Source organism: Bos javanicus, chromosome 14 (genome assembly GCF_032452875.1).
Source record: "Bos javanicus breed banteng chromosome 14, ARS-OSU_banteng_1.0, whole genome shotgun sequence".
In the NCBI taxonomy this organism is placed as follows: Eukaryota; Metazoa; Chordata; class Mammalia; order Artiodactyla; family Bovidae; genus Bos; species Bos javanicus.
In genome coordinates, this window is record NC_083881.1 from 26,158,682 (window position 1) to 26,180,622 (window position 21,941).

Consider the following 21,941-nt stretch of genomic DNA (forward strand, 5'->3'; position numbering starts at 1 on the left):
AAGTCACAAAACTCTTCTGTCCATCTCTTGCCTTACAAACAACCAAGAATTACGTCTGGACATTTTCCATCTCCTTACAGTCTCCCAGGTCCAACCACCCGGCTTCTTCCTAGGAGGAACTCCTTTCTTTAGACATCCATGACCATTGCTAGAATTATGGCCCAGGTCTCTTAGCTAGCTTGCCTCTTTGCCTCTGAAGCTGGCTTTTCAAATTCACTAAAGACTTCACCTTGCAGTTCTGTCATGTTGCCTGAGTAGGAAAGTTCATCCGAGGTGTTTCCCTGTCCAAACTCTTTGGGAACAGTCCAAACTCTTTGCACTAAAAGAATATGTCTTTCTATAATCTTGGAAAAGTGTGGCAAATTTGGTTTATCATGTATTAACTGTTTCAGGTGAGTTGATGATAAAAATTACAGAAATAAGCTCTTTTTAGTAGTAAGAATGCATAAAAAGTGACTTTAATTGGATTTAAAATTCAGAACTATTTCATTTCTTTGAGAAATACCATTGCCAATTTTCACCCTCAAACTTTACATACCCCAGTCCACTGTCTGATAATCTAATTTTCAGGAAGCTTTTTTTAAATCCAGTTACAATATTCAAAAGATTATAATTTATAATAAAATGCATATATCTAAAAATGTTAAAGAAAATCCATTTTACTCCTCACTGTACCTGAAAAGGTACTCATCTGTGAACACAGCATACTCAGAGGCTTTCACTTTCTGAATGGCAATTATCTAGAGCAAAAATCAGGACCATTTCATTAGAAATATGAGAAAGCACAGACTGTATACAGAAAACAACGGTAGTTGGTCCACGGCTCAGCCATTCCCAATGTAACCTTGGGCAGCTTATTTAATGCCTCTTGACCTGATTATTCAGCTGAAAAACAGACATAACATCTACCTCTAAGAGATGTTTTAATGATTAAATAAGATATGGCATATGCCTGGCACATGGACAACCTTCAAAAGCGTTAACACAGTCCCCACAATTTCCTGAGGACTGCAGTAAACTGAATCTTGCATTAACTCCATGGCTATGAGATAATGCAAAAGACATAAAACTTTGCAACAATATGAAAAATGAAAGTGAAGGTCACTCAGTCGTGTCCGACTCTTTGAGATCCCATGGACTGTACAGTCCATGGAGTTCTCTGGGCCAGAATACTGGAATGGGTAGCCTTTCCCTTCTCCAGGGGATCTTCCCAACCCAGGGATCAAACCCAGATCTCCCACATGGCAGGCGGATTCTTTACCAGCTGAGCCACAAGAGAAGAAGCATCCTGAATCTTCGAATTATGGTGAGAAGAGTGAACTTTGACAAGTTACACAAATAAATGTATACATAGAGATATATGTAACAGAGTATTACCAAAACCATTCCCCAAGAAATGGTGGCATTCTCCCCACCTACCCACAACTAGATGAGGACACAGAAAGGCTACCCTAATCTCATGGACAAAAAAGCTCTGTAAATATCAACACCTATGCTAGTCCCACAAAGTGCTTCCTTATTTATATAAGTCTTGTTATTTACTTTAAAATCTTAACAAATTGATCCAACTCACTCGTTGCTCAAGAGAGTTGGACAAAGGACCATTCTTTGGCAAACTCACCCTAAACCACATCATTTCTCAGGGCTCATTAAAGGGGACCGTGCTTCCCAGGTAAGTCTTCAGCATAAGACTCTGATGCCAACACAGAAGCAGAGCTCTAGGGAACCAACCACGAATCAAATCATTTTCAAGGCCATTCTAGAAAACTGGATTTTGACTTGCTACTGACCTAAAACACAGAGCCCAAGTTCCTTTTCAATGCCATGATAAGGTGAAGTATCAATTTCCTTGATTGAGGTGGAACTTGGACCAAAACAGCCTAGGTCAAAAAAGGTCAACTAGGAACAGGAAAGACATCAATGGGTGTGAACCAGAAAAAGCACAATTCAGATAGGAAACTTCACCTACGTTTACACGGCAAAGCACTGCAATTTCATGCAGTTCATATTGACATAGGGGAAAAGGATTTCCAAAACAAGATGATAACGTGTTGCACATATTCCAAAATGTATAATCAGCAAAGCTGAAATGCTTTAAAGGCTAAGGGGGCAGATGTGGGGTACCAATTAGGAAATGAGGATTTTTACCCCTGGGCTAGCTTCTCCAGGACTGGCTAGAGTCTCTACTTTAAAACACTCCTGATTGACTGGTCTGTGTAGTCACTGATGTCTAAACTGGTATATACCTTCTACTACTCCAAGCCCTTAGCATTTTGGCCATCTAACTCATTCTCTAAAAACCTATAGAAATTCAAATAATACAAACAAAAATGTTCCCTAAAAGTATATATTACAGATAGCATATATGTTTCAGAGAAATGAAATATGTTAATGAACAAAATATTTTTATATATCTATGTACTCACTGAGATGCTTCCTAGGAGGCTTTGTGGTAAAGAATTCGATTGCTAATGCAAGAGACTCGGGTTCAATCCCTGGGTCAGGAAGATCCCCTGGAGGAGGAAATGGCAAACCAATCCAGTACGCTTGCCTAGAGAACTCCATGGGCAGAGAAACCTGACAGGTTACAGTCCATGGGGTCGCAAAGAGTCAGACAAGGCTGAAGCGACTTAGCACACGTGCACAGCTGATCTAGACATCTTCCCCCCATTCTCTCTCCCTCCTGGTATCCCCACATCACTTAACAACACCCAGTGCTTCCCAAGCCTCCCATTCAAAATCTCCATTCATTTTTGACAAGAATAATACTATGTACATGCTCACTGAATGTTATCCGCCTGCCCCCCCCCATCCCCACACCCTCCCCCCCCCCCGGAAAATTATAGTAGCTGGTCATCCCTATTTTGCACATACTATCTTTCCCACGCTTCTAAAAACAAGGTCAGGGAAAGAAAGGCAGAGTCATCTCCATTCTCTCAAATCTTTGTCCCTGCGGGGCTCAATATTTATTCAGTAAGAGATGCCACCTACATGTTTCTGACATTAGACTCAAACAATCAAGGATAATTTTGCCTACCAACAGGGCTCAAATTTAACTAGAATCAAGAAGCAAAAAGTCTAGTTCTCCAGAAGTTTTTAGCTCACCTGGATCAGTAACGAAAGTAAGACAAATTCTCATCATACAAAGAAAACTTCCATGGTGTCTGCACAAATATGATCCCCCACAAATTTTGAAATGAAGTCTTCATTAAAATTGAGATGGATGTAAGTATAAATAGCCACATAATCTGAAGCATCTTCATTTGTTTTTTCAAAGTCAGTATCTTTCTTACTTCTGCCACTTCTTTTAATTTTTAAAATACAGAAACTTAAGAGAACACACGCTAGTAAAGCAATGCTCAAAATTCTCCAAGCCAGGCTTCAACAACGATGAACCGTAAACTTCTAGATGGTCAATCTGGTTTTAGAAAAGGCAGAGGAACCAGAGATCAAATTGCCAACATCCACTGGATCATTAAAAGCAAGAGAGTTCCAGAAAAAATATCTATTTCTGCTTTATTGAATATGCCAAAGCCTTTGACTGTGTGGATCACAATAAACTGTGGAAAATTCTGAAAGAGATGGGAATACCAGACCACCAGACCCGCCTCTTGAGAAATCCATATGCAGGTCAGGAAGCAACAGTTAGAACTGGACATGGAACAACAGACTGGTTCCAAATAGGAAAAGGAGTTCGTCAAGGCTGTATATTGTCACCCTGCTTATTTAACTTATATGCAGAGTACATCATGAGAAATACTGGGCTGGATGAAGCACAAGCTGGAATCAAGATTGCTGGGAGAAATGTCAATAACCTCAGATATGCAGATGACACCACCCTTATGGCAGAAAGTGAAGAACTAAAGAGCTTCTTGATGAAAGTGAAAGAGGAGAGTGAAAAAGTTGGCTTAAAGCTCAACATTCAGAAAACGAAGATCATGGCATCTGGTCCCATCACTTCATGGGAAATAGATGGGGAAACAGTGGCAACAGTGGCAGACTATTTTGGGGGCTCCAAAATCACTGCAGATGGTGATTGCAGTCATGAAATTAAAAGCCGGTTACTCCTTGGAAGGATTATGAACAACCTAGACAGCATATTAAAAAGCAGAGACATTACTTTGCCAACAAAGGTCCGTCTAGTCAAGGCTATGGTTTTTCCAGTAGTCATGTATGGATATGAGAGTTGGGCCATAAAGAAGGCTGAATGCTGAAGAATTGATGCTTTTGAACTGTGGTGTTGGAGAAGACTCTTGAGAGTCCCTTGGACTGCAAGGAGATCTAACCAGTCCATCCTAAAGGAGATCAGTCCTGAGTGTTCATTGGAAGGACTGATGTTGAAGCTGAAACTCTAATACTTTGGCCACCTGATGCAAAGAGCTGACTCATTGGAAAAGACTCTGATGCTGGGAAAGATTGAAGTCAGGAGGAGAAGAGGACGACACAGAATGAGATGGTTGGATGGTATCACCAACTCAATGGACATGAGTTTGAGTAAACTCCAGGAGTTAGTGATGGATAGAGAGGCCTGTCCATCATGCAGTCCATGGGTCACAAAGAATCAGACACGACTCAGTGACTGAACTGAACTGAAGAGGCCATCAGGCACACTGATGAGATATAGACATCAATGTTGAAAAGTGAAACCAAGGAAAGAGTGTGACCAAGGAAGAGAAAGACTCTGGAACCAGCAACTCACAACAGCAACATGCAGCAATTCCAAGGAGGTTCCTACTGCTGCTGCTAAGTTGCTTCAGTCGTGTCTGACTCTGTGCGACCCCATAGACGGCAGCCCACCAGGCTCCCGTGTCCCTGGGATTCTCCAGGCAAGAACACTAGAGTGGGTTGCCATTTCCTTCTCCAACACATGAAAGTGAAAAATGAAAGTGAAGTCACTCAGTCGTGTCTGATTCTCAGCGACCCCATGGACTGCAGCCTACGGGGCTCCTCCGTCCATGGGATTTTCCAGGCAAGAGTACTGGAGTGGGGTGCCATTGCCTTCTCCAGCAATGGGGGACTCCACTGGTGGTTCAGTGGTTAAGAATCTGCCTTCCAGTGCGGGGGCTCCAGTTCGATTTCTGGTCAGGGAACTAATATCCACAGACCGAGGAGCAACTAGGTCCTTTTACCACAACCAGAGAGTCAGAGCACCGCAGTGAAGATCCTGTGCACCCCAACTAAGATCCAACACAGTCAAATAAATATTTTTCAAAAACACCAAAGTGGAGAGGTTCTGGTGGGTGCTACCCAGAAAACCCGGACAGAAATGCACACGACCCTGTGAAAATCAACAAATTCAGACCATCAGACTACAGAGAAGGAATGAAAAGTCCAACACTGAAAATGTTCTCCCTCGAGAACACAAATCAACTCCAATTAACAAGTAAAAACTGAAATCTAGTCATCTTTAGTTTAACTCATTCTTCCATTGTGTAGAGAAATATTAGCTCTAATTAAGACTCAAATTACACAAGGTTTAGTGCAGCTTCAAATATTTTCCTCTTCACACTACCTTCAGCAAAGGGCATCTTCACAATTTCTTAAAGAACTGTGACCCCAATTACTACTGTTCTTTACTTAATTTGAAAGAATGCTGGGATTAAAAGCACTGCAGGTAGTAAGAGGATAAAATGGCACTTGCTAAAATAATGTCATTTATTAATCCGATTTTATTAGCTTCTCCCCAGCATGGTCCCTCACTTGCTGACTCCCTCTCTTTCCTGTTAATTGTGCCATCACTATTTCAATTACTTGAGTTCCATTTCACAGCATCATGCTGGCTGTTCCAATCACTCCTCAAGCCCCAGCCCATGTCCTCTCCTACATCTTTATACCCACCTCTTTTTTTTTTTTCCATCCGTGTCATTTTTATCCAGCAAACTCCTACCCAGCCATCAAAAGCCCACTTCCAATATCCACTCCTTCCCACAGTTTTCTCTGAGGGCAGCAAAAATCCATTATTCCATGATGTGTGTCCCCACTTACATTTTATCCCTTAAAGCTATTTTCCTATATAACAGGCATTTTTAATAGGTCACATCTTCTTGGAAATAGAAAGTTCTTCTAGACCTAGATTATTTATTATGTATTATCCTATATCAGCACCAACCACAGCAGCAAACATGAAGGAATTGTTTCCTATGAGTATCATGAACTGTTTTTCATTGTTGTATAACCTTTCTGAAAGTGAAAGTTGCTCAGTCGTGTCTGACTCTTTGAGACCCGATGGACTATACAGTCCATGGAATTCTCTAGGCCAGAATACTGTAGTGGATAGCCTTTCCCTTCTCCAGAGTATCTTCCCAACCCAGGGATCGAACTCAGATCTCCCACATTGCAGGTGGATTCTTTACCAGCTGAGCCGCAAGGGAAACTCACAACCTTTCTAGAGTTATCAACTCACATGCGTGCCCCGCGTGCATGTGTGCTCAGTCGTGTGGGACTCATTATGACCCCATGGACTCTAGCCCGCCAGGCTCCTCTGTCCATGGAATTTTCCTGGCAAGAATAGTAGAGTGATTGCCATTTCCTCCTCCAGGGGATATTCCCGACCCAGGGATTGAGCCCTTGTCCTCTGTGTCTCCTTCTTTGCAGGCGGATGATTTATCACTGAGCCACTGGGGAAGTTCATCATTTCACATGTTTCTATCTTAATTCTGCCTCTTCCAACCAGACAACAACATCATTAAAAACAAACACTATCTAGGAAAACAAAGGCAGAACACTCTAACAGAAATCACAGCAGTACCTAAAACCAAAAATAAACAAACCGGACCTAATTAACTTAAAAGCTTCTGCACAGCAAAGGAAACCATAAACAAAATGAAAAGAAAACCCACATAAGGGGAGAAAATATTTGCAAATCAAACAACTGACAAAGGATTAACCTCCAAAATATACAAACAGCTCATACAGCTCTATGTCAAAAAAACAAACAACTCAATCAAAAAATGGGCAGAAGATCTAAATAGTTCTCCAAAGCAGAACATACAGATGTCTGTAAAGCACATGAAAAGATGCTTAATATCACTATTAGGGAAATGCCAGTCAAAACAACAATGAGGAATCACCTCACACCAGTCAGAACGGACATCAAAAAAAACTACAAACAATGAATGCTGGTGAGAAGGTGTGGAGAAAAAGGAACCCTTCAACACCATTGGTAGGAATGTAAATTGCTGAAGCCACTATAAAAACAGTAAGGAGGCTTCTTGAAAAACTAAAAACAGAACTACCATATGATACAGTAATCCCACTCCTGGGCATGTATCCATAGAAAACCATAATCCAAAGACATACACGCACCCCAATGTTCACTGTGACACTGTTTACAATAGCCAAGACATGGAAGCAACCTAAACATCCAACCAGATGAATGGATAAAGAAGAAGTGGTATACATATACAATGGGGTATTACTCAGCCATAAGAATGAAACAATGCTATTTGTAGCAATAGGGGTAGTCTTAGGCATTATCATACTAAATAAAATGAGATGAAGACACATATCATGTATCACTCATACATGATACCTAATATTTTTTTTTAAGATACAGATGAACTTATTTACAAAGCAAAAACAGACTTACAGATATTGAGAACAGACTTATGGTCATCAAAGGGGAAAAGTGGGCAGGAGAGAGAAATCTGGAGCTTGGGATGAGCACACACACATTATAATATATCAGGGTAGATAACCAACAAGGACCTACTACACAGTACAGGGAACTCTACTCAATATTCTGTGATAACCTCTATGAGAAAAGAATCTGAAAAAGAAGGAATGTATGTATCATTGAATCACTTTGCCGTACACCTGAAACTAACACAACACTGTAAATCAACTATATTCCAATAAAATTAAAATATAAAACAACAACAAAGCCTGTCTTCTTACCTTCTATGTTTCTCACAGAAAAGTGTGAAAGTGTTAGTCTCTCAGTCATGTCTGACTCTTTGTGACCCCCAGGGACTGTGGCCCACCAGGCTCCTCTGTCCATGGGATGATTTCCCAGGCAAGAATACTGGAGTGGGTTGCCATTCCTGTTTCCAGGGGATCTGCCTGAATCAGGGATTTTTTTTCCCTGGGTCTGCCTGGCTTTAAATACAGACACTTAACGAATGTCTGCTAACTGAATGGTATACATCAACTCTACCATCTTGCCTTCCTAGCAGACTCAAACGTTAGCAATATCTTTCTTTTCACTTGCTCGCGAGCTACAAAGTAACCCACTGAGCTCAGCTGAGGAGAGGGCAGCAGGATCACTACAGCCTTTATCCCCACTATGACCCAAGCCACTGACCAAACACAGTCAAGCTCTTTAATACAGTCAAGTTCTACATCAGCGAGAAAACAGCAAGGTTAGCAACACAAAGCACATCAGGGCTGGTAAGTTCATTAGCAACAATGCCCACTGATAAAAATCTGTAATATTTGTTCTCCATAACAAGGTGGATAAGTGATATTTGCGTTTAAAAATTATTGAAAAATATTTCCAGAGTCATACAATGCAAATTCGGAACAGGATTAACAATTTAAGTCCTGGGCATGGGTCACGAGTTTTGAAAAGTGAAGCATCTGTAAACTGTCATCATCTCTTTGGTTTAAAAGCTGGTCCAAGCTGAGATGGTGAATTGGGCAAAAATCCACCCAAGTAAATTATAAAGAAAAATAAATAAATAAATCCTGTACATGTTTCAAAATCCCTGCTCACTCCAAGTCCTCAACTCCTTCTAGAAAGAAGAAAATTGTGGGACTACATTAGGTATAATGGAGCACAGGCAGGAAGGGATGTGGTCCCAGATGGTTAAGTGAACAAACCTTCAGTAAAAGGAAGCCGGACTTCCTTCACTGACCACCAGATGCAGCTGGTCTCTTGCTCGTGTCTAATGCCATAGAACTGTAAAGGCTACTTGGGAGAATTTTGAAGAGTTAGTCTTATTAACAGGAAATACCTCTTCCCTGTTCCTTGTTCCCATAAAGAGAGATTTTTCCCTAAACAAAGCTGACCTGTCTTCCACCCCTTCAACTAACTCCTCCCTTCTCTTTATTCCTCTTACGAAATTTGAGCTACCCTTAGAAAGCAGGCTAATAAAGCAACCTAGAACCTCTCCCCCACAACCCCTACCTCCTTACCCACCTTCTTTCCCTCCCTTCTCACTTCCCCCCTCCCCACTGCCTGTGACTGAGTAGGCCGACCCTTCCCTCTCTCATACTAAGCTACGTCTTCGACATCCTTATCTACAACAAAGGTGAGGCTTTATTCTCCATTATCTGATGACTCTAACGATGCCTACTTCCTACTTGCTCAGAGCTCAGGCTGGGGAGAAGCGATCTCTTTATAGGATCTCCCGGGAGAACTCACCAATTTATAGACCCAAGAAGGAATATCCATGAGATGTACATTAACTCTGAAGGCAAATAAATTGGTTCCACTGAATAAACTCTCTCATTCAGAGTTCTAAGTGATTCAGTAAGCTGGGTTTAGAAAATACACTTGCCTTAGGGTTTCCAAGTGAAAACATTAATTGATTAAAAAAAAAAAAAAAGTCCATCTTTCATTTGCCAGGTCTAAAAATTACAAATGTTTTCCTTTTATACTTAATGTTTAAAATCTGGATTTCTTTTTATCTACTCATTTCAAGGTTTTTTAGAGGGAAAAAAAAAAAAAACTGTACCATCCCAAGTTACAACATTTGCATCCAACAGAGCTAACTGTGCCCTTACAATGCTTTTAGGAAACACTTTAATACCAGATTTTGTAATTAAAAACAATTGAGAAATGGAATACTTCCTGCCATATCAGTAAACAAAGACATTACAGCCATCAGCGATTGCGCCATCCCAGGGATGGTGAACTGGTGAGCCCTGAGGGGACTCAAGAAGGAAAGAATACCTGCCCTCTAGCAGCCACCAGACTGCAGCCAACTCCCTAAGGTGAGCCCTGAGGAAACTCAGGATGTGAAACACAGGACACTGGCCGGAGAGAGCTGAGGTGCAAATCAAAGGAATAATTTCAGTGAGCTCAGACTCTTGCATCTTCCCATACATAGAAAAGCACTGAAGTCCTTAACTTGGGATATCTGCTTTTCCTTTAATTAACAATCATCTTTTGACACTCAGGCTACCTGTTCTTTATTTCAAAACTTCTATATAACCTGGCTCCTCCCTTCATTTCCTTGGGGCAGTTCTCTCAGGGTCACTTGAGATGCTGCCTCCTGAGTTTGAAGTCCTAAAAATTTCCACCAAATAAAACATAACTCTCAACTTTTAGGTTGTGAATACTTTTTTAAGTTGACACAATATTTTCCACCACCATATTCAGTGAATTGTGCTTCCAGTATTACACCATTAATTTTTACAGCCTCTCGCTAAGTTTCATAAGGGTGGGAAAAACTCCATCACCCTTATGTACCAATGAAGGAACTGAGGTTAAACACCCATAGAGAAGTCTGACAGCCAGCACCATGGTGAATGGAATGAGAGTGCAGCCCTCCTTGACTGGCAATCCATGTCACCGTGAAGGACGAAACAGAACAGGCTCTATCTTGAAAGCAGGACTCCATCTTGGGCCAGACTGTGAACTTTGAGCTATATGCCCAGTATCTATGGAAACCACATACCAGCTGGAAAACCAGGCCCCCAGAAGGAAGAGCCCCAGGGCTCTCCATCACCTAAAAGAATACCCTAATTATCTGTGTAACCGAATAGAATCATACATTCTATTATGCTTATTGGGGTATGACCACAGGCCTATTGATAATTGTCCATTGTTAACTACCTAGGCCTAAGGCAAATGAATCACCGGTTAACTTTGATTGTACACTTCTTTTTCCTTTGTTCAGACTAGTTTCAGGGAATTTGGGGAGGTGGGTTTGGGCACCTAAGCTTAGGGTATATAAGGTTTTCACAAAAACTGGTCAGGGTCCTTGGCTGAGAGGAAACTCTGCCTTGGGTCCACCAGTGTAATAAACTGCACTCCACTATCCGCATTGTCCTTCTGAGTGAGTTTGTTTCCCGAAACACGTGACTACAACCAGAGCAGTCTTCCTGCTAGGGAACAACAGAATCAGAAAGTCCAGTTTCCCATAGGATTCATGGTACATTGCTCCAGATTAGACAGTGAGTTTCTGTTGTGTGTAGTCTTAAGAAGCTAAAAGAAAAAAAAAAAAAAAATGTATTCAAGCACAGCAACGCAGTGGCCAGGGCAAAATTATCTTACTAATAACTTTACTGTGTCATTTTGATCTATCGCTCTTAAATCCAAAAAGAAAAACAACTAGGAAAATGTAGGCGGTTTTTATACTGATTAAGATCTCATGAAATTAAAAATCTCGTAGCATCCTTCTATTCAATTAGAAGTTTTATCACACTGTTACTCAACTATTTTATGCAGGAAATAATTACTTGCTTTTTACTACAAAAGAAGCCAATAATATAAATTCTAGTGCATATGCACATATAGCAAGCATAAAGAGATGTGTCAGGAAAAATGACCAGGAAATGTCCTACTGACTGGACTTGTAGAAGATGATATATTCAGGGGAGGCACTGAAGGAGGAAACAGAACAGGTTCTATCTTGAAAGCAGGATTCCATCTTGGGCCAGACTGTGGACTTTGAGCTATATGTCCAGTATCTATGGAAATGACATACCAACTGGAAAACCAGGCCCCCTGGAAGGAAGAGCCCCAGGGCTCTTCATTGCTAAAAGAATACCCTAGTTATCTGTGTAACTGAATAGAATCATACATTCTATTATGCTTACTGGGGTATGACCACAGGCCTATTGATAATTGTCCACTGTTAACTACCTAGGCTTAAGGCATATGAATCACAGGTTAACCTTGATTGTCAGGGAATTTGGGGAGGTGGATTTGTGCATGTACACTTAGGGTATATAAGGTTTTCACAAAAACTGGTCGGAGTCCTTGGCTGAGAGGAGACTCTGCCTTGGGCCCTCCAGTGTGATAAACTGCACTCCACTATCTGCATTGTCCTTCTGAGTGAGTTTGTTTCCTGGGACTCGTGGCTACAACAGCACTAGTGGTAAAGAATCTGCCTGCCAATGCAGGAGATGTAAAAGATGTGGGTTCGATCCCTGGTTCATGAAGATTCCCTGGAGTAGGGCATGGCAACCCACTTAAGTATTTTTGCCTGGAGAATTCCATGGAGAGAGAAGCCTGGCAGGCTACAGTCCATGGCACTTAGCACGCACACAGGAGTTTTAAAGGAAAAAAAAAAAAAGACTTCAAACTTTTTTCTCCATTCATAGTCTCTGCATTTCTTATCTGTAGAAATAAAAAAAAAAAAAAGCTTTTGGTTTCGCTCTCACGGTATTTTCACTAGATTTTTATCATCACAACCACAATGACATCCCCCATCTCTTCCTAATGATAGGAAATACGTACTGAAGGGTTTACTCTTTGCCAGCCTCTGATCTTAGGCTTCCCTGGTGGCTCAGACAGTAAAGAATCCGCGCAGTGTGAGAGACATGGGTTCAATCCCTGAGTCAGGAAGATCCCCTGGGGGGAGGGCATGGCAACCCACTCCAGTATTCTTGCCTGGAGAATTCCCATGGACAGCAGTTCCTGGCAGGCTACATGGGGTTACAAAGAGTCAGACACAACTAAACTACTAAGCACAGCACAGCCTCTGATCTAGTTTCAAGCCCCTTCTAAGGATAGGAACATCAAGGCTGTACGCAGTTTACTAGCTTGCTCAAGGCTGCAGAGCCTGGATTTGGATCCTAGTTTTCTGACTTCCAGCTACAGCATCCTGACCCCTCCCGCGAGGCTCCACTGTTACTGGAGGCAGCAGCCCCGGAGTCAGGTTCTCCGGTTGCTTTCCTGAACAAAGACCTTTCCCAACTCTTCCCTACCATCTAAACTCTCCTGTCCTGTCTCTCACTGATCCTAATGTTGGCCAGGTTATCCTACTTACGCTAGCCTACAGCTACCTGTAATAGGGTTGTACCTAGCACAGTGCCTTCTGCATACTAGTTGACAAACATTTCATCTGGCTGACAATCAACTACATCTTAACATATCTGCTTTCTAATAAATGCCTTCAAAAGTCTTCCTCTAGATATATCCAGAGAAAACTATAATTTGAAAGGATATAGGCCAGTGTTCACCGCAGAACTATTTACAGTAGCCAGGACATGGAAGCAATCTAAATGTCTATCAACAGACGAATGGATAAAGAAGGTGTGGTACACATATACAATGGACTATTACTCAGCCATAAAAAGAACAAAATAAAGCCATTTGCAGTGACATGTAAGGACTTAGAGGTTATTATACTGAGAGAAGTTAAGTCAGACAAAGAAAGATACATATTACATTGCTCACACGTGGAATCTTAAAAAAATGGTACAAATAAACTTATTTAAAAAACAGAAGTAGAGTCACAGACATAGAAAATAAACTTATGATTACCAATGGGGAAGAGGGAAGAGGGATAAATTGGGAAATTTGGATTGATATATAAACATAAGAACGCTGAGCACCAAAGAACTGATGCTTTCAAACCGTGGTGCCAGAGAAGACTCTTGAGAGTCCCTTGGACAGTAAGGAGATCAAACCAGTCAATCCTAAAGGAAATCAACTCTGAACATTCACTGAAAGGACTTATGCTGAAGATGAAGCTCCAATTCTTTGGCCACTTGATGTGAAGAGCCAACTCATTGGAAAAGACTCCGATGCTGGGAAAGATTGAGGGCAGGATGAGAAGAGGGTGACACAGAATGAGATGGTTGGATGGCATCACCAACTCAATGGACATGAGTTTGAGCAAACAAGAGTCTATTTTTTATTGGAAGGCTATTTAAGAGGATATGTGTTTTACTAGAGGATTTAAATCTGCTGCTGCTGCTAAGTCACTTCAGTCGTGTCCAACTCTGTGCGACCCCATAGACAGCAGCCCACCAGGCTCCTCCATCCCTGGGATTCTCCAGGCAAGAATACTGAAGTGGGTTGCCATTTCCTTCTCCAATGCATGAAAGTGAAAAGTGAAAGTGAAGTCGTGTCTGACTCTTAGCGACCCCATGGACTGCAGCCTACCAGGCTCCATCCATGGGATTCTCCAAGCAAAAATACTGGAGTGGGTTGTCATTACCTTCTCCATTAGATCTGTTAGAACCCAATTTTGAATATTTCTAAGGACTTTCTCATGGCCCAGTGGTTAGGAATCCACCTGCCAATTCAGGGGGCATAGGTTTGATCCCTCATCCAAGATCCCACGTGCCTCGGGGCAACTAAGCCCTTGAGCCACAACTACTGAGTCCCGTGCTGCAACTGCTGAAGCCCACACACCTAGAGCCCATGCTCTGCAGCAAGAGAAGCCGCCACGGTGAGAAGCCTGTGCACCACAACTACAGAGTAGCCCCCGCTCACCCCAACTTGAGAAAATCTCCGCTCAGCAATAAAGAGCCCGTGTGCCGCAAGGAAGACTCAGCACAGCCCCCTCCAAAAAGGATAGCTTCTGTATTAAAAAAATAAATAAACATTTTTTTAATGTCTACATGGAGCAAGTATATAGCCACCTATAAATACATTATATATCATATTCATTTATAGGAACTAATTTTTATTTTGCACAAATTTGCCTTTACATGGTAAAACCAGCTACAATATTAATCCTTCTTTCAGTTAGTTTAGCAAGAAAAACCTCCCATACATTCTCAAACAATGATAATGAATAATCTACTACGAGAAATCCTTATAAATGTAAAATTGAAGGTAGGTTCAAAGTAACTACTTTAAGGTCAAGTTAACCTTACACAATTCTGTTTCAAAGAGGAAATGGCAAACTGCCATATCACGTGGTGCAGCCAAAAGAACATTTCTGTTTGTTCAGCACTATAATTTAATTTCTACTCAGTAAACTGAGATTTCTGCTCTAAATACATTTTAATAAATGGAAAAAAAAAATAAACATGCTGAATCAGAGCAGGAGGTATGATTTTTATGGACTAAAAAGGCAAGTGTTCATTAGAATTCAGGAAATATAAAATCTGTTTTTATTTTTCTTTACCCAAATGTGAGAGGGAGTTCCCCATTAAGACCACTGAAGAGGCCACAGCACAAGGTTCTAATTTTTCCATCTGACTATCCAAGAGGCTCAATCTACTAGTCCTGTGGATAATTCCTGGATACCCAAATGATCATAATCATTACAGTTGAGAGAATTTTTTCTGGTCAAAACGATAACACCACCCAGAGAAGCTGAACATTCAAATGTGAAATTGCTTCCTTTAGTGTCAGTCTTAACTCTTCTTATTGGCAAGATTCCCTTTATTTCCCATAAAGCAACCACAATCCCAAGTATTAACTATCATGGCAAATAAACTGCTCTCAAACTAGAGCTTCTTTTCGTAGTAAGACTTGGCTTTGGTGAAAAAATAAAAAAGCATCTCTCAGAACAGAAGTCAGTTCACAGATCCTGCGTGTCCTTTGCCATTTCCTGCAACATCAGCTTCCTCTCCAGATCTTTGGGAGCATCTCAGGAGGGGTGGGGGGAGTTGATGGTCCATTAAATCCACCCCAATTCTCAGGAGGTTGCAAGGTTGCTCCTTGGAGACTCCTGTACCTTCACAAAGGCCCTCTTTTATCTTCATAGCCCATAAGGCCCAGGCACAAGGTCACAGTTTCACTAGAATAGAGCAAGGTTAAAACAAGCCCACCTTGGACATCCCTGGCTGTCCAGTGGTTAGGAATCCACCTTTCAGTGCTGGGGATGCAGGTTCAATCCCTGGTCTGGGAACTAAGATCCCACATGCCTTGGAGCACAGCCAAAAAAAAAAACAACCAAAAAGCAAAAACATGCCTACATCTAAATGTGGGTGCATGCAGACATAAATGCCAGGGGTAGTGGAAAGGGGGACATAGACTCTGGTGTTGTCTCCTTCCATCTAAGTCACCAAAGGCAAGACCAGTAGTAAAGGATAATTCTTAAATGGAGCATTTAATTAACCAAAGGACATGCTTCTACATCATGGTTTCCTATAAAGTGCTCTGTGACCCTCAACCTTTGGGAGCCTCAGATTTCTCTGAGGTTAATAAGAGTTTAGAAAGTTACTTCAGTATAACTTTTCTAGGTGATCTCTAAAGTTCTTCTTACAAATAAAATATTTGACCATATGCCTTGTATGTCTAATCCTCACCATGGTCTAACTCACTGAAGTTGTCCTGTTATACTTCCTTGGAAAGTCGATGGAAGTCTATTTTGGAAGAGACTGACAAACTTAAAGCTCAACTTGGGATGCCTGTGGAAATCAAATAACTTGAGAAGATCATCAGTTCACTATTAACCAATGAAACTCTTCTTGCTATCTCCTCAGGAAATGAATAAAAATCAACATCTTTCTGTCAAATGAATATGCAAGTGAGTTAAAAGGCAGCAACCCAAAGGTCAGGAGTTACTCACTCAAAGAACACTTAAATGGTAGACACTACTGTTTGCCTGAAAACAACAGAAGAAATGTGGGATATCTGGAGATCTGGGGCATTGAGGGGACGGGGTATAATATTCAGGATTGGCACTTTATTATAAGATACATTCTTCATAGTGTTTTGTTGGCCTATTTTACAACCAGGGTCTGACTCTTCACAACTGAAGACTCTGCTCAGGACTTCTCTGAGGATCCAGTGGTTAAGACTCCTCGCTTTCAATACAAGGGGCACTAGTTCAATCCCTGGTCGGGAAACTAAGATCCCATGCCACACCATGTGGCCAAAAAGCTGGGTTTTCTTTTTTGATTTTAAAAAGGACTTCTGCTTCATACAACAGATCTTTATCTTATGCACTCAACTTTCCATAGACAGCTGGTATGTAGCTCAGTTCTCACTGAGCCCTTGAGAGTACACAGAGCAAGAGCTTCTTTTGTCTATAGTGTAAATAAAGATAAGAGTCGGCCCTACAATAGCTGTGTCTCTGGATAATTCACTCTCAAAGGGTAAACTTTTAGGTCCAAAGGGGACGACAGTCAAACCCGAGCTCCGATCTCCTGCTGGTGTGTGGGCAGGATCGGTGCCCATTCTGATAAAACCACCATTCATCTGTAGTGAAATGAGGAAAATGGAAATAACCCAGGGAGGTTTTTTAAAGTTCAGTAGATAGATAGCTGGTGAGACGTTGTGGTATAACACAGGGAGCCCAGCCAGGTACCCTGTGATGACCTGGGGGGTGGGGTGGGGGGAAGGGAGGGAGGCTTAAGAGGGAGAGAATATACGTATAATTACAGCTGATTCACCTTGTTGTATGACAGAAATCAACACACATTGTAAAACATGTACCGACAATTCTACATGCAGGGCAGCAAAGGTGACACAGATGTAAAGGACAGACTTTTGGATTCAGTGGGAGAAGGAGAGGGTGGGATGATTTGAGAGAATTGCATTGAAACATATGCACTACCATGTGTAAAAGAGATGGCCAGTGCAAGTGTGATGTGTGATGCAAGGCACCCAAAGCCAGTCTCTGTGACAGCCTGGAGGGATGGAGCGGGGAGGGAGGTGTGAGGTGCGGGTCGGGATAGAGGGGACACATGTATACCTATGGCCGACTCATACTGATATATAGCAAAAACCATCATGCTATTATAAAGTAATTATCCTCCAATTCAAATAAATAAATTTTTTAAAAGAAATATTTAATGTGAAATCAAAATAAATAAATAAAAGTTCAGTCTATTCAACGTATAGGCTGGTGTTTATCCTGAGACCTTACTCTTCCTACATTTAGTTATTAAATTAGAGATTCTCTCTTTGCAAAATGATAGGGAAAGCAGAGAGCTAATATTATTATTTGAAGGAAAAAAAATAAAACTTAGCCATACGATTGATCTCTCCATTCCCCAGATTTTTTCTTAATTTTGCTGCTCTGGCACAAAACCTGAATGCCTGGAATGTACTCTCCCATAAAAGTATGAGTGTAGTGATCCCTGTGTGAAGATTAATCGCAATTTACCAGGAGTTAAATGTTTAAGTGGCAAATGTTAAATGTTAGAAGTGGCAAAGAACATGACGGTCTCCACATATAAAATGACTAAAACACAACTCATATCCTGAAAGTTGAATTTGAACTTAAATATCTGGAAGTTCCTCCATTAACTGGATTTGAAACAAAATTAATATGAATACAATAAATAATTCTAGTGATATGGTGGATGCACCAAGGATAGAGCTAATCACAAAATTCATAGAGTATTAAAGTTGATCATCAAGAGCTAAGACATCCAATGACGTCCAAAGAAAATACGAAGCTTCTACAGCCACGAGAAGGACAGACAGGAATTAATTTGACTGGATCCCATACTTGGCTTAAACCAACAACCTTCTACTCACATTTGCTGTCTTGATTAAATATCATGACGCAAAATATCCACACAGTAAGAATTCAAGCTGGTAGACATCACCCAGACGCTTGTAAAAATAGTTAATACATGCAAACCCATTATGTTTTAGGTAACAGGAAGAAAAATGCAGCACAATTTTCTTTTCTCTTGTTAAGCACTGTCATTTAAGCAGAAATCTGGAGTCTTCATAATGGAATTTGGTTTACAAGATGAAAACATGGCAAGAAATGTCAGGCAGCCGTGAAAGCATGCGTGTTTCTGAAAACTGAAAATCTCAAGTAGGAAAAGCAGAAAGGACACGCTTGATCCATCTTGCTGAGCACAAGAGCTGCAGTTTAAATTGTCTAATGTCACAAATTGCGTTAATTTTTGAAGTGATGTGGCTGACTACTAGTAGTATCAAACATACATTCAGGATTGCTTTTAGGCCTGTATTTATAATTTTAAAAGGGCTTCCCAAGTGGCGCAGTGGTAAAGAATCCTCCTGCCTACGCAGGAGACGCAAGAAATGAGGGTTCAATTCTTGGGTGGGGAAGATCCTCTGGAGTAGGAAATGACAGCCCACTCCAGTATTCTTGCCAGGAAAACTCCATGGACAGAGAAGCCCAGTAGGCTATAATCCAGGAGGTCACAAACAGCTGGACATTATTGAGCACACACAAATAATTTTTAAAAGTCAACAGGCAAGCTTGATGAATTGCTGTTCAAAAGCTATCCCCATGTTATATGAAACAGACAAGGTAAATATTTGTTTACAATGTTTGTTGAATAAACCGTCCATCTAAATTAAAGTAAAATAAACAAAAAGGAAATATATATTGAAAAATCTTTTGGAGATTAAAGTCAGTCTTAAACTTTAAATAAGATAGAAAAAGTATCCTAGAAAATTATTTTTTTTAAATCATGTACCCCAAACAGTACCTGGTCCCCTCACTCTCTACTGTTCCTTTGGCTATGTCTTTATATTCCAAATGGATGGCAGTTCAGGACAGGGGGATGGTGGCAATTTATCTACCTATCTCCACTTAGGCATCTCATTCCCTCCTCAACTATTCTAAGTGGAGTCCTTCTCTCTTTCACTGAGTCAGCCCTCTCCTCCTGAAAACCCAGCTTACCCTTCACAGCCTCCATTAAAACAAAACAAAACAAAACATACCTGACTCACAGTTACCTCCCTCTAACTCTGTGCACCCACGGCACTGACACACTCATCAGGACCCAGCACTAAAAACCAACATCAGATGACCAATAGAAGTACTTTTCTCAGGACTGGATCAGAGATAATCTGGGATAACACAGAATTCAAATATTATTCATCATCTATTTTTGGAAAAATGACAGTCAGTAATTCCATCATTCTAAACATAAAAATATTTCTGCAGAAACGAAACCAGAATTTAATCTCCACTCAGCACAAACCATTACCTGCGCTTAATGGACCAGGACAGTTAAACTTTCATCAAGTAGCAGGACCAGTCTGAACATTTGATCCAGAAGTTCTTTTTGACTTTGGGGAGAAAAGCATATATCGCTGACTCACTTAAGCGATTAAAACTCCCCAAGGCTGTAAGTTCTGTGTGTCACAAGCAAAGTCACTGAATCTTCATCCAGAAGTTGGTGCTTTTCCAAGGACTCCCATCTCTCCCTAAATTTTTGATTAGACCAATATATCTTTGAAGGCTGGTTGAAATGGAGAAGCTTTTCAAACACAAAGAAGAGGGCAGGATGACAGCCCAGTGTCTTCCTGTCCCTCCACAGCCCTCGGCTACTCTGCAGATTTATTTGGAATTGTCTTTGGTCCTCTCTCTTCTTTCATATGTTCTGGCATGAACTCTTCCTTCTCACATTGGATGGGGATAGGGCAGCAGCAAGAGGTGACACAGAGATGGGGTGGAACTGTTTCAAGGCACTAGACGTGAAAGGATGTCTGTGGGCACTGAGGGAAAAAGCCCCTAGGAAAGGTAACATTTGAAGACCCAACGTCGCCCATCAAGGCCTTAAAGAAGTATCTCCTATTATTGTCCTCAGTATCACATACCACTTAGGACTTCCCTAGTGGCTCAGATGGTAAAGCGTCTGTCTACAATGTGGGAGACCCAGATTCAATCCCTGGGTCAGGAAGATCCCCTGGAGAAGGAAATGGCAGTCCACTCCAGTACTGTTGCCTGGAAAATCCCATGGACAGAGGAGCCTGGTAGGCTACAGTCCATGGGGTTGCAAAAAGTCGGACACAACTGAGCAACTTCACTTCACTTCACATACCACACATGCTATTCAACACACTGCAATTGGTTTTTTCCCTCCATCCTCAAAACACATAATATTTTTTCATTTAATATTTCTTTAAGACCCTGAGTTTTTTTAAGGAAGGGATATTTTGAGCTTTCAAAATAAAACTTCTTTAATGATTATTCAAGCAACATTGAAAAATATTTTCTCTGATTTCATTCTTTAAGGTATATGGATCACTTATATAAACAGTAGTGATTTCCAGGCAATGAGGTAGATATGAATGTGACATCTGGTCATGAGCAATTCCACACTGCAGTACATGCAGCTGGGAATGATAGGAAGACTGGCATTTTGATGGCCCCTCAAATATACCATTACTTGTCACTGATGGGCTATTTCCCAGGAGAGAACTTTGGTCCGTATAGAAAGAAATATGAACAACAGAGGCATCCTGTCAACTGCACCAACATGCGTTGTCTCGATGTTCCTGGCACTGGACTCAATGTTGGAAGGAACCCAGAGAGTGAGAAGGAGACTGTCTTAGCTTGGGCTGTAATAACAAATTACCATAGACTGGTAGCTTAAACAACAGAATTTATTTCTCACAGTACTGGAGGCTGAGAAGTCCACAATCAGGGTACCTGGTGAGAGCCCGCTTCCTGGCTTGGAGATGGTCCTGTGTCCATCACCCAGCAGTGAGCAAGGAGAAGCAAGCTCCCTCTGGAGTCCACGAGGGCACTAATTCCATTCATGAGGGCCCCACCCTCATGGCCTCTTCTAATCCTAATCACCTTCCAAAGGCTCCACCCCCTAATATCATCGCATGAAGGGGTACAGTTTCCAACATATGAATTGAGGGGGGCAGTGGTAAATCACAAACACTTCAATCCATAACAAGAGCCCACAGTTAATGAGAAGGACTCTTTAAACACTAACGGTTACAATGCATGAGATCAATTCCTCAGCAGCCATCTATCAAGGAAACCAGGAGCACAGAGGAGGGAGAAATTAATTCTGCTTTGGGAAGGAACTCAGAAAGAGTCCCATGAAGAAATGACATGCTAACTAGATATTGAAGAAGAGCAGGAGTTGACTAAGAAGGTAAGTAGGAGAGTGACTTCTTCAGACAAAATAACTCTCTAAAAATCTCTCTCTCTCCCTCTAATTACTTGAGATGAATAAATCAACTCACCAATTTTAATCAGAGCTAAACTAGACTTTTAATTACCATTGAAGTTTCTCCAAAAGTTGTTTTCTGTTTATCATCCATTCATAGTATCCACAAAAGTGACCTGGTGAATCTATAGAATGTTTACAATAATAATAATACAATGATGAAACTTGACAGCATA

At 41.2% G+C, this 21,941-nt stretch overlaps 1 protein-coding gene across 5 annotated transcripts in view; it reads right to left on the reverse strand.

Moving 5' to 3' along the window:
- CA8 (carbonic anhydrase 8) overlaps positions 1-21,941 on the reverse strand; it is an 82,153-nt gene that overhangs the window by 47,738 nt on the left and 12,474 nt on the right. The gene's annotated exons all lie outside the window — the stretch shown is intronic.